This window comes from Betta splendens, chromosome 17 (genome assembly GCF_900634795.4).
Source record: "Betta splendens chromosome 17, fBetSpl5.4, whole genome shotgun sequence".
NCBI classification, from domain to species: Eukaryota; Metazoa; Chordata; class Actinopteri; order Anabantiformes; family Osphronemidae; genus Betta; species Betta splendens.
This window is the reverse complement of record NC_040897.2, coordinates 16,351,678-16,365,133: the sequence shown is the minus strand read 5'-3', so window position 1 is coordinate 16,365,133 and position 13,456 is coordinate 16,351,678. Positions and strand designations below refer to the sequence as shown.

At 52.4% G+C, this 13,456-nt stretch overlaps 1 protein-coding gene across 4 annotated transcripts in view; it reads left to right on the top strand.

Annotated features, from left to right (window-relative positions):
• The window catches only part of LOC114844143 (disco-interacting protein 2 homolog C), a 40,751-nt gene that overhangs the window by 526 nt on the left and 26,769 nt on the right, over positions 1–13,456 (top strand). The window lies entirely within an intron of this gene.

The window sequence follows — 13,456 nt, the reverse complement described above, 5'->3', positions numbered from 1 at the left end:
CCGAACGTTGGTGGTGCTGGTTGACCCTCACTGGGTCCAGCGGGTTCTGAGCGTCACGGAACCGGCAGCTGCTGGTTCTGAGCGTCACGGAACCGGCAGCTGCTGGTTCTGAGCGTCACGGAACCAGCAGCTGCTCCGTGGACCTGCTCCTGACGGACCCACTGCTCCCGTGGCGTCTCCGCCTCTGTTCCACTAAGTTGTGGCAGAGTTTGTGTCCATAGTGGGACCGGTGAGTCATGTCCTGATCTGATCTGAGACCAGCCGGAGCGGCCTCGCAGCAGCATGATGCTGAGCGCAGCCTCGGCATTGATTTTCCTCTGCAGACTGGTTGTCACATTGCTGCAGACCGGCTCCCAGCGCCGGGTTCCTGCCTCTGGCTCTTTGCCTCTGTCTGCGCTGGTTCTGCCTGATGGAGGAAGACGGAGCGGACGACCCGTCTTGTGTCGGCCACCGGGTCACCATGTAAACAAGCTTGTCTGAGGGAATCGGGTCAGAACCCGCTGCAGTGCACACACGCTCGGCCGGCGCTGGGAAAGCGCGGTGGCAGCGAACGCATCCTCCAGACTTCGACCCAGTTCTTCACTTTCCAGGCACCATCCTTGCTTTGAGCGAAGGCCGTGGCTGCAGAGGCTGCATCAGCTGAGAGGCGTCGGCGCAGCTTCACAGGGCGCCCTTGAGCAAACGTTAACCTTCTCTTTCACGCTGAATCACGGCCTCCGATGGGAAACCAGGAACCTGTGCTGTCCAACAGTTCCTGAAAATGTCATGACTTCAAGTCAGCCCCGTTGCATTCTGGGATGTTTGTGGCACATCTCGCGTCTGAGTGTTACGCTGGTTAGTGAGTGGTCGAGCTGCTGACTGGACCCGACTTACAGCGGTACCACGGGTTCATAGCTGCTGGTACCAAACATCTGTGCAGCAGTACTGAAATCCAAACATCTGAACTCGCTCCGTCGCTCACATCTGGTTCTGATGAGATTCTTCTGAAATCAAGCCTCTGTGTTTTGTGGCAGAGCAGGAGACTCGGCCTCCGTGTTTGACTTCCAGGAGCTGAAAACGGACCGGGTCCATGAATGCGGGTTTTCCCACAATGCACTTCACCAACCTGAGGTGGTGTTGGTTCACTTGGTTTCCAGTCTGTTCAGTCGAGGCTGTTTCCAGAGCTCTGTGTCGGTTTAAGGCTCCACAAAAGTGACTTTTATGTAACGTCTCACCCACAATGCACGTCACCACACGGCGCCTGAGGTCACTGATGCACGGCAGGAATATGTTCAATACACGAGGAGTCGTGGCGAAGAGTCTCTGAGCATTTGTCTGTTTGTAGGAAGATGTCGTTGATTCTGCAGAAATCTGTCGCGTTCAACAGGAAGCTTTAAAGAAACCTTTAAAGCAGGTTATAGCTGTGTGTGTGCGTGTGTGTGTGTGCGTGTGTGTGTGTGCGTGTGTGTGTGTGTGTGTGTGCGTGCGTGCGTGTGTGCGTGTGTGTGTGCGTGCGCGTGTGCGTGCGTGTGTGTGTGTGTGCGTGTGTACGTGTGCGTGTGTACGTGTGCGTTTGTGTGTGTGTGTGTGTGTGAGTTGTGGTGTTTCTGTGTGTGTGTGTGTGTGTGTGGCGTGTGTGTGTGTGCGTGGTGTGTGTGTGAGGGTGTGGTGTGTGAGCGTGGGTGTGTGTGTGTGGTTGGGTGGTGTGGGGGTGTGTGGTGAGGTGTGTGAGCGTGTGGTGGTGAGGTGTGGTGTGTGGAGGTGTGGGGTGGGAGCGGGGTGTGTGTGTGAGCGTGTGTGTGTGTGTGAGCGTGTGTGTGTGTGTGAGCGTGTGTGTGTGTGTGTGCGTGTGTGTGTGCGTGTGTGTGTGTGTGTGTGTGCGTGTGTGTGCGTGTGTGTGTGCGTGTGTGTGTGCGTGTGTGTATGTGCGTGTACGTGTGTGTGTGTGTGCGTGTACGTGTGTGTGTGTGTGCGTGTGTGTGTGCGTGTGTGTCTAAGCAAGGGTCACGTACGTGTAGAGAAAAGCAGTGTTGTTTTATGACTTCTCATCCGTCATCAGTCTTCACCTCCTGTCTCTGACTCTCCGTTTTATTGTTTTAATAATGTTATGTTTTATGTTTCCAGCCTGTGACTTTTCACTGATTGGGTTTAAGGTGTTCATGCTGAACTTCCTGAGTTTCCGCCGTGCGTTTATCAGACTTTGGATGGGAGCGCGTGGCGTTATCTGAACTACGCTGTGACTCAGTGACATAAATAGACAGCGTTTGTGAGTGACGTGAACGCGGCTCCTGATTCGGCTGCGGGTTTGAGTCCGCTCAGCCTGTGTGTCAGCGCTCACCTTTAGAGCAGGCTGTTGCCATAGAGACGTCATGCGCTCTCATCCTCCCTGTGGGATGGAGGGAGGCCTGTCCTTATGGCTCAGATGGAGGCCATAACTTCCTACATGTGTCTGCGTTTCCCTGCAGCGACGCGTGACGGGCGCCGCCGTCGGACTCCTGCAGTCGCAGCTGCTGAGCTTTTGCTTCGTTGGTTCGGATGTAGTGAAGTCCAGGTGAGCTGCTGCTTAGACTCACAGCTCCACCTCCGCGCTGGGCTTTTACCTCCACAATCAGCACCAGCTTTGAGCGGCGCCTCAGGTTCGGGCCGTTCGTCGTCGGATCCGAGCTGACGCGGGCTTCGTGCGGCCCGGACGCTCCATCAGAAGGCGCCGGTCAGCAGATTCATGTGCCTCGTTGGCTCCAGCGAGTGGTGCCGATCCAGAAGTTGTCTCTTGTCCCAGAATCAGCAGCTCATGAGCCCAGCTGATTCCCAGACTGTGGGAGCGGCTTTATTTGCAGCTGAAGCTTTTTCTTCATCAGTGAAACCTGGTTTGTATCAGTCGCTGGGAGAAGAGCTGAACTGAGCAGAAACCGCCCGTCCATTAATGTCTGTCACACAGTTTTGCTCAGACAAGTCGTCCATAGACGTATAAACTCATGCTGAGCTGTTTCCCTGTTTTGGCCACGAGTTGCGAGGCCACAGCTCGTCTGTCGCTGCTGCTGCGACAGCTTCAAGTAACACAACTGCTGTCGGAAAGAATTCCCAGCGACCGCATGCAGCCCTGCAACTGTCGCCGTGTGCTCCTTTTTCAGGGAGGTGATGTCATCGGGGGCTGTTTCTGCCAGATTGCATCACTGAGCTGTGGGGGGGGGGTTCTGAGTCGGCCCTCACCCTCCACCCGCTGCTGTTCTGACGTCCAGCGGGTGGAGGGTTCCGTGGAGGGTTCCGTGGAGGGTTCCGTGGAGGGTTCCGTGGAGGGTTCCGTGGAGGCAGCTGATGTCTGACGCCTCGTGTTGTCGTCGCCACTCATGACTCACCTTCTGCTGCTCTGGTGTCGTCCTCCTTTGAGCCCTGAACAAGGTCCTGATGCAAACAGATTGAAGCTGGGAAGTGGAACACGCAGCAGGTTCAGTGTCCTGGGCCACTGAGCTCTTACTCACCGGTACCAGACCATCAGAGAAGGTTCTGAACGCCACGCTCATGGGCCATAACCCCAAAACACGTGTTTTCTTGTTGTGACCTGTTGTAGAATCACGCCATTTACTGCGTTGACACGTCCCCAGGACAGAGGTCTGCAGAGAACCTGGGGCTTCAAACCGGGTGTGTCCTTGAGCAACACACTCAGCTCAGAAAGGGACTCGTTTCCTCAGTGGGACCAATAATAATACGTGACTGCCTGGGTGCTGGAGGGAAGCTCCTGCAGACAATCCAGAACCCGGGCCCGTCCAGCGACCCGTTTCGATGTGCTGACCCACAGTGAGGAGGCGGCTCCACAGGAGGCTCCTCCTCCGCCGAAGCCTCACTAATCCTCAGCTCCTCCTCCTCAGCGACTGCTCCCAACTGCGTGACCCGCCTCCGTCGCTGTACACAAACCCTCACTTCCTGGAATGGACGGGCTGCGACTGTTGGGAACCTGGAGCACGGCCAAGTGCGGCTCAGTGGGACGGAGGTTTACGCTTCTCCAGGTGGCGGCTTTTCCATATGTAAATAAAGGACGTCCTGCTGCAGATCAGGCTCTGCGGCTGCTTTGGGCTCAGCTCTGATGTGGCACTGACCTGACTGCATCGCTGCTGGTTCTGGTTCTGGTACTGGTTGTGGTGCTGGGTCTGACTGGCTCATCGCCGTCTGAGCGCTCTGTTATTGAATGTTCTGGTTGCTGCATTGTAAAGAACCAGTCAGCAGCGCTGATGTCATGCATCAGTCCTTTGCTGCAGCTTCTTCTCTCGTTGTGTAACTTCCATTTCACTGATGTCCCTTTAAAATCTCACCGTTCATTGAAGCTCTGACTCTTTTTATGGAGCAGAGTGGAGTCCGGCTGAGCATGTTGGTGCTGCTGGCTGCTCTCAGTGACGGCAGGACGTGAGCCAAGAACGGGGTCAAAGGTCACGGGTTCGCCTCGCGGCCTGTCTATGTAGGACCGAACCTCCAGGTGCGGTCAGAACCTCGCTGACGGTTCTGTTTATTTGCTGCTGGAGGCTTTTGTGTCAGTCAGAGAATAAGTCCTTTTAAATGTACTCGTTGTTTAGTTGAGCCAAATGCCGGGTCATTGTGTGGGCTTGTTTTCTGACCCAACCAGGAAGTGAGACGCTGGCGCTGATCACTGAGTCCAGGTTGAGACGGCGCCGACACTGAAGTGTCCTCACAGCAAACGTTACCTTGCTGTGTGTGACAGAGCAAACAAACACAGCTACACAGACGGCGAGGGTTTGACCTTTGACCTCTGCTTTTAATGCTGAGGAACGTTCCTGCCGCTTCAGTTGGACCTCATCCAGAGTCTCATGAATCATTAAGTTGTGATTGTTTGGACAGCGGCTGTTTCCCATTTGTCTTATGGACCACGAGTGTCTGGAAACAGAAGCTGTGATGTCACGCCTTTGTTTAGGACGTGTCCTGACGGCAGCACCGGGCCGATGATAGGACGAACCGGGTCGTAGCTGCAGATCAGCCTCAGTCCTGACGTGACAGAACCATAAGCGTGTTTTGGGTTCTGCCGTAGCGGCTCGTGATAACGGCGCCCACGCTCTGCTTCAGGGACATCAGCGCCTTGTTTAGCCTGGCTCCAGGTTCTGTTATCTCCCAGACTAAACAGTCTGCGGAGGAACCGAAGCCACGCAGAACCTTGAGAACGTTGTGGTTACACAGGTACAGAAGGCTGTGTGGGTCCAGGCTTGTTTGTTGATGTGAGCTCAAGCGTGTTGGACTCAAGACCAGTACCTTGTAAGTAGCGTCACTCAATCAGGACGGGAACCTGCAGCTGAACGGGTCTGTGATTCAGACTCAGTGAAATGGACTTTATGACTCTGAGTATGGGTCTAACGGCAGATGTGCCAGAGAACAACCTCCTGCTTCATACATCACAAAGGAGCTGATCAACAAGAGCCCAGTAGAGACTGCATTCACATCACACTGGACCTGCCCTGGTCCTGCCTCATCAACACCGCGCGAAAAGGCCCGACAGCGTCTCTAGCGCCTCAGAGGCACCAGAGATGTCAGACGGTCTCCTCGGGCGCTCACGACCTTTACTCCTGCACCAGAGAGCACCCTGTGGGGAACCTGCACCTGGTTTGGGTCCGGGACAGGACAGCTCTGAGGGTGATCAGCTGATCGACAGGGGACTGTTGGCTAAAAAAGGAGAGAGTGAGGAGAGGAACCCACAGGCCACACGGGTTCTAAGCAGAACAGCCCTGAACACGGCTCATCTGCTCTTTGTACAGACAACGCGCACACCTGGATGTGTTGCACATTGTACTAGTGAACTTTACATTATTACATTTTACATATTGAGACATATGAACCGCAGGGTTGCCGGTTCGAGTCCTCCCGTAGGTATGTCGAAGTGTTCTTGGGCAGGACAGCCCTAGTTGCGCTTTGGATGCTGGAACGGGCGTTGAAAATAATTTATCATTCCGTAGCGTTTACATCAGACTTGTTTCACACTTGCTTTCTTCTTATTCATTCTTATTGTTCTCGTCTCCACTCTCCCTTATTTTATCCTTATAGTTGGACAGCTGTGAGTGTTCCAGTGCATATCCTGCTGTGTATGGTTGTATGTGACAAATAACATTTGAATTAAAGACGTGTGACCCTCCAACGCCTGTCTGTATCTGTGTGAAGAGGAGTCCTGACCTCTGACCTTCACAGGTCCGTGAACAGAACCTCTCTTCTTTCTCTCTGCAGGACTCCTTTGTCCCAGATGTCGTCCTGTTTGTCTCTTCCTCTGCTTCGTTAGTCCCACGTCATTCTCCCGGTCTGTCATTTTGTCTGGATTCTGAACCAGCAGCTCCTCTGGATGAGCGCTACCTATTCATAGCTGAGCCTCCTGCTCCATAGTCACCTCTTCCGGTCCCAGCTGTCGCGTGGACAGGTCTTAATCCAGACTTTGCCCCTGAACATCAATGCTTGTGACGCAGCAGGCGTCTTTCTGTCTGTACTGAGGTCAGAGAGTGCGAGTCAGTGAAAGCGCCTCCTGTTTACGAAGCGAGCGCTCGTTCCTCCAGTCAGAGGAATCCTTCCTGAGCAGATGGTCAGCGTGGCTTTGGATGCGAGTCAGGCTCATCATGGAAGCGTCGAGCACCAAATGCCACTTCCTGTTTCCCTTGTACCATATGTTCCTGATATTCACCTGAAATCTGTCAGTGATGGTCTCTGCGTTTATGCCCCCGGCTTCAGGAGGACCATTGTATCATTGGTCTTTAGTTTTAAAGAACCCGTCTCTCAGAACGTCGGCGGCTGATGATGAATACACTGACTTTGTCTGACGTTCGGGTCACGAGTCCACATAATGTGACATTTTGCTGCCGACCACATTAGACATGGATCTGTGCAGTGAGTGACTTATTGTGGCTCTGCCCTTTAGGGATGGCGCTCGGCTTATGAATTAGGTCACCACCAGCAGACAACTGTATGTTGTTGTTGTTCTTGTTGCCAAGCCACAGAAAAACACCGCATCATCTGCCTGAGCTGGAACGTTTCTGTCCGTTCAGCTTGGTTCTGCTCGTTCTCAGGCAGAATTATTGTTGAACGTTGTGTGATTGAACATTGAGCTTCAGCATCAATGACAGTGAATGAACGACTCGGTGGAGCGTTTCTTTGTGTGTACTGAGCTGTTCATGTCGTCAGACTGGAGGCAGGTGGTGACTCCTTCCTCTACTCCTTCCCTCTTTGTGGTCCATATGCAGCCACCTCCCATAATCCCTTGCTCTCAGCTGCAGGCTGCACAGATCCGTATGTTGTGCCCTTCTGTCCGGACTCTTCATGGGGACAGCATTTGAATGTAGGGGAGACGTGTGGAGGGACTGTACACGATGAGGCTTTGACCCACATTTAACCCTCATGGTGTGGGGGGGGAGGGGGGGGGGACTCTGAAATATGAATAAGGTTCTGGTTTAGCAGGAAGTTCAACTAATGCATGTTGTTGGTGGCATTTTTCAAAAGCTTTGAAAAGGATGAATCATTAACTATAGACGAGGCGTGTTTGACACCAGCATCGTGGTTCTGTGTGTTTCCTACTCACACCCCCCCCGTTCCCAAACCCTCATCACCTCCACAGCTGATAGATGAGACACTCTTAAAGAAAGGAGCCTTTAAAACGAGGCCATTGCGTAACAGAGCGATGCCCGGGAAGCGAGTGAGGGGAGGGTTGGCTCCTTGGTCTAGAAACCCAGTTAGAGCTTCTTACTGGGCTGAGTCCAGAAACGACGTCTGCCAGAGACAAGCTGGTCCCGAGATCAGTGGGGATAGAACTGCTGTCTAACTGGAAGAAGAGGCGGTCTGTTGATGAGGTGAATGTTAATAACGCAGACTACGTGCTTGTGAGGATGTTCAGGTGGAAGAAAGGACACGGTGCTGATGATGGAGCTGATGATGGAGCTGAAGATGAGGTGACGCTGGTGCTGGTGCTGGTGCTGGTGCTGGTGCTGGTGCTGGTGTCGGTGCCAGTCCTGATGTCAGTGCTGGTGCTGGTGTTGATGCCAGTGCTGATTCCGATGGCGGTACTGGTGCCAATGGTGGTACTGATGCCGGTGCCGGTGCTGGTGCTGTTGCCGACGGTCCTGCCGTCGTCGTTCCTTCTCTCATGCTCACGCTTTATTACCCTCACACATGTTGTTCCACCTCTGGTTCAAAGAAGCAGCGCTGCAGAGCTGCACCTGGTTTCATGTCGGGTTTCTTCTCACCAAAGGTTTTCACATTTCATAACCTCTTTCTTATTTCTGATTGGTTGCCATGGAGACTGGCCTTAATGGTTCATTGCTGCTGATGAGGTTTTTATGCTGTTATTAAACTACAGGTGGTCCAGCAGCAGTGCATTGTGGGTGCTGTAGTCTAGTTTCTCTAGCTTCCTTTTTTCCTCCACTTTCCATTCACTGCTTCTCTTTCCTGTTTTCTCTCTCCCTCCGTCCTTGTCTCTTCTTTATTTTTATGTTTTTCAGCTGTTTTCTTTCTATGTTCTGTTTTTCTCAACCTGTTTTCAGTCCGTCGTTCTTTCCTTCTTGTTTCTTTTCCCTTTTTCTAAATCCTTGTACCGTTGGTCTCGTCCTCTTTCCCTTTTATTCCTCTCTTTTTTCTCCTCCCTCTCTGTCAGGAATGCAGTCATGTGCTCTGGACTCTTGCAACCAAACACACACATTCTTTCACTCCCAAACACTTTTGTCGCCGTCTCGCACACAGTAACTCAATCTCCACACACGGCGTCTACCTCTGGAAAACTGGAGCAGCGCTGGATCCTGGAACGACAGAAAGAGACTCAGTGTCTGCGATGGAGTCCACAGTCCAGCTGTTCCTGAGTCTCGTGTTCATTGTACTGAACCTTTGTAGCTTCGCCGCATTAGAAGAACTCTGTGTGGTGAACTAAGCCTCTTTTGTTCACAAGGACAAAGAACGAAATAAATTCCCCCCAGAGGTTGGAACAAATGCTTCATTAAAGTGTTGCCTGGTCGTTTGGTTGCTGCACAACAAACCACTGAGCCGAAGGAAAAGCCCGTTAGCATCAGGGTTGGAGGTAGGACCAGGCTCAGGGTGGAAGGCCTCTGACACAGCAGAGGAATCCTCGAGGTGCTGAGTCAGCGTTTACAGATAAAACACTAGTATGAGAGCCAGAACGCAGAGAACCCGACTGGGTCTTGGTTTGAACCTTTTCTTCCTGTTTCCTCAGCAGGAACGAACTTTTCACAAATTCCAAAGCTGGAAAAAAGTGCCGGAGCACCAACATCTGGCTCCAGGGCTGTTTTCAATTTTCTCACTGCTTCATGCTGTTTGTGTTTGAGTGACGGACGAGGAGGCCGGGTCCCGTTGCTCCGTCGCACACAGAATGTGTGCGCTGCAGGAGGAACGCTCCCGTCTCCGATGACCGGTGACAGATGTCCGGCTTCGGGCGGAGCCAACATCTGCGTCCATGTGCCTCAGCACAAGCACAAAGAGGCTACTGTGCCACAGAGCATTGTGGGACGTGGCGAGAGGCTGATCAGGGATCAGTTGTCTGTCCTGTTGAACCGATGAAGGGAGGACGAGGCTCCGTCGTCCTCCTATCGTTGGCGTTAATGTCTGTCCTACTGTGGTGGCACTTTGATTTGGTGGGAGAAAACACACACACACACACACACACACACACACACACACACACACACACACACACACACACACACACACACACACACACACACACACACACACACACACATTCCAGTAACATGAACAGAAGCACTGGGAGTTGAACCCTCAGCTGTCCCTGAAAGTCAGCATGAACACTCTCTCTCTCTCTCTCTCTCTCTCTTTTATGCTCACAGTGTGTCACATGGTGTCATTAATGGAACTGGGCCACAGCTCCTGTTTATCTTTTCATATTTAATGTGAGTGCGTCCTCCATCACCTGCTACAGTTTCAGCTGAGCTGGAGGCCAACGTTCCCCAGACTCAGTAAAAGCTGATAAAACAGGATGGGAGAATGCGTGACTGCGTTACACGAGGCTGCGTCACACGTGAACTGATTTGTAGATCAATTTATGCAGGATGGATATGAGTGTGTGTCTTCTTTAGCTTCCCTTTGTGGTGGTTGGTGTTTCACAGACCTGTGTTGTGAGGTGTTGCTTTGCTGCCTCCTGTGGTGCCAGTGATTGTTCTCTAGGTCCTAGCGTCCTCCCGTCGGTGCCGTTATTTGTGCTTCAGGCCATTTCTACAGTTGAGTAAAGGTCAAAGAGACTGAAGCTGCAGCCGCTCAGTTCATCACTGTCTGGTTGTGAGCTTGTCTGACTTTGCAGCAGCTGAGCAGAGGTGAATCAGATCGTCTGGGGTGACATTGCAGTTGTCGATTGCCTCACACACACTCTGATCCAATTCTTGGACCGGCTCGTGTGGAGCTGCGGGGTTCTGGCGACTCTCTAGACGCTGGCACAGACAGAACCACGGGACTCAGCGACTCGGTCCAGAAGCTCGTGTTCAGGCTCCTGTGACACAGAGTGTCACAGGACCCATGGTGTTTGCTGTGATGTTGGAGGAGGAGCTAGTTTACATCCTGTGTCCCACTGTTGAAAGCTTCCTACGTGTTATCCAGCAGACACAGACACACAGACTTTCAAGGTCAAAGGTCAAAGATGCCGTGACCTCGATTCTCATTCAGCAGCTCCTTGGTAACATCCACATCACAGGAGGAACAAGGAGAATAGATTGGGTTGTCAAAGGTCAATGACTGTGACCCGTTAGTTGTAGCTCTGCTTTGGTCTCCACCTTCGGCGTTGCACGGATGCATCCGGTCAGTGAAGCTTTTGATGAGTGGCCTTCAGGTTGTAGACGTTACAGGCTGACCTGACAGGAACCTCTTTCCTCTGTCACCTGTGTGTTGCTGCCTGCAGCACCCTTGCAGACAACACCCAGTCAGAACCGGTTTGGGTTGTAATCTGACCACCCGGTCTCTGCAGGGTGGAGTCCCAGCGAGCGCCTGCCTGCAGAAGGTCCCTCATAGCGTGTGAAGGGACCACGTCATCTGTAGTATGTTGCCCACAATGATTGTGGAGAGGCCCAGTGAGAGGCAGTGGAGCTGGTCTGGGTCTAAGCTACCACTACACCCAGTACAGTAGTTGACCCACGGCTCAGTTGGAGTTTCACTCTGTGAATGTGAATCTGTGTCTCTGACTCGTATCTTTTATACAGTTATTTGTGTATAGGATGAACGATGGCTACAAAGTGATTGACTTCATCAAACTCACAAGTGGCTCAACGTGTCACCGGGACCTTCAGGTTTCGTCCTCCTGGAGCTGGGTTTTTACATCTGTCGTGTTCTTCTGGTTGATCGTGTGTTTTGCTAGTGGGACAGAAGCGACGTCCAGCTGGCGGGAGCATATTCCACCTTCGGTCCAGGGAAACGACTCGGTGCAGGTCTGAAGGAGGTTCAGCTGTGTAACACTGCCCATACATGGCCAGAGCCCAGAGAGGATGGATGGATGGAGGGGGTGAAGGCTGCAGAAAGCCGTGGAGAGGGCGACGAGGTAAAAGGGAAAAGGAACGCGCCACAAGCAAGAGGACGCTGCCCTGGACATTCAGTGGTGTCCTGCAGGGGTCAAAGGTCAGGGGTACAGCCCATGCTTGTTACATGCTTCTTCCTGGTTACCCATAATGCAGCTGGTCCACAACTCATTGCTCCGGTGGCTGGTTTTGTGTTTTACTGTGATTCTTGTGGTGCTGGAGTATTGGGACGTTCAGTGACTCCTGTCGGGTCCATCAGCTGGTCCTGGTTTTACTGGATGCAGGCTTTTCACAGCCTGAAACCCGAGTTTCCTGTCCGTCCTCCAGCGCTTGCTCTGTGTGGGCTGGTAGCTGGTGGCGTTTCACCGTGAGCTGAGGTGAAGTGACAGATTTGGATCAGAGCAGCTGTAACTGTGCCAGCTGTAAATAATGCAGCACTCCTGAACCAGTGTGGAGGTCTGGGGGGACACCCTGCGTCATAGAAGCCAATGAATCTACAGGCCGGTACCGTTCTGTGTTACAGCTACAGCTCCTTTGGACTAATTCTAGGTTTCTAGCTTTGTACATGCACAAGGTCCTGAGTTTGTCCTGAAAGATCAACTCGTCCTCACAGCTGCCAGCTGTGGCTGCAGGAGGTGCAGCATGGAGCAGCGCCTCCACTGGGAACCCTCAACCTGAGCCTGCTGTGAGACAGACTGGTTCTGGCTCAGTTCTGGTTCTAATCAGTGTCCTGTTTGTTTCTGAAGCAATTCAATACACTTTTGTCTAAAGTGATTCTCAGTCTGTGTTGTGTGTGTTTCTCTCTCCTGCTGTGATTCCAGACAAACATGAGCCACATTAACAGACTCATTGGTTTTTTATGTTGAAGTGCTCGTGTTCTGTACCAGTTGTGTTTCTGATGCAGGTCAGGCTGTCAGAGTGAAGGGGAGGGGACAGTGGGCGTTTAACCTGCTGGATCTCCTGAACAGTGACGGGCCTCTGGTTCCTCTGATATGACACGAAGCTCAGACTGCAGAGGAGTGAACACTGTGTGTGTCACAGTCCTGCTGAAGTTGTGTTATCAACAGTGCGTTGTGCGTTAAGACCTTCAGGTCCGGTGTCGGACAAAGATGGACGCCACCTGCCACAGCAAACTGAGGCATTATGGGAACTGGGGGCCTCCTGCTGTTGCCCTCTGTTGAGACCTGGGGCCAAAAGACACGCGTGTGCGTGTTCACATGTGCATCTCAGTCTTGTTTCGGGGTCTGTGTTCATTTCTCCATGTCACATTGTTCAGTGCGAAACATGAGGCTCCGTTTGACTCTGTGTGAAATGTCCTGTTTCCTCATTTAAATCTAGATCCATGAGCCAAGTGAGGAAGAAGTCAAGCCGCAGAAGCTGAAGGGAAAGAAGTGACAGACGCTCACCACACGCGAAAACACACGAAAACACAGGAAGCAACGTTGTAGCAGCAACCCTGTGTGTGTGTGGGGGGGGGGGGGGGGTAGACAATCAAATATTTACTGTAGTGAACACAATCACTCTCTCTCTCCTTGATTGATCTGTGTGGTCTCACTCCGAGCAGCTGCTGTGAGGTGTTCTGTCACGGTGTGTGTGTGTGTGTGTGTCTGTGTGTGTGTGTGTGTCTGTGTGTGTGTGTGTGTGTGTGTCTGTGTGTGTGTGTGTGTGTGTGTGATGTGTGTGTGTGGGTGTGTGTGTGTGTGTGTGTGTGTGTGTGTGTGTGTCTGTGTGTGTGTGTGTATGTGTGTGTCTGTGTCTGTGTGTGTGTGTGTGTCTGTGTGTGTGTGTGTGTGTGTGTGTGTGTGTGTGTGTGTGTGTGTGTGTGTGTGTGTGTGTGTGTGTCTGTGTGTGTGTGTGTGTCTGTGTGTGTGTGTGTGTGTGTGTGTGTGTGTATGTGTGTGTATGTGTGTGTCTGTGTGTGTGTGTGTGTGTGTGTGTGTTGCTGCATCACTTTCTCAGCTGAATTGAATTCATTAGTGTTTATT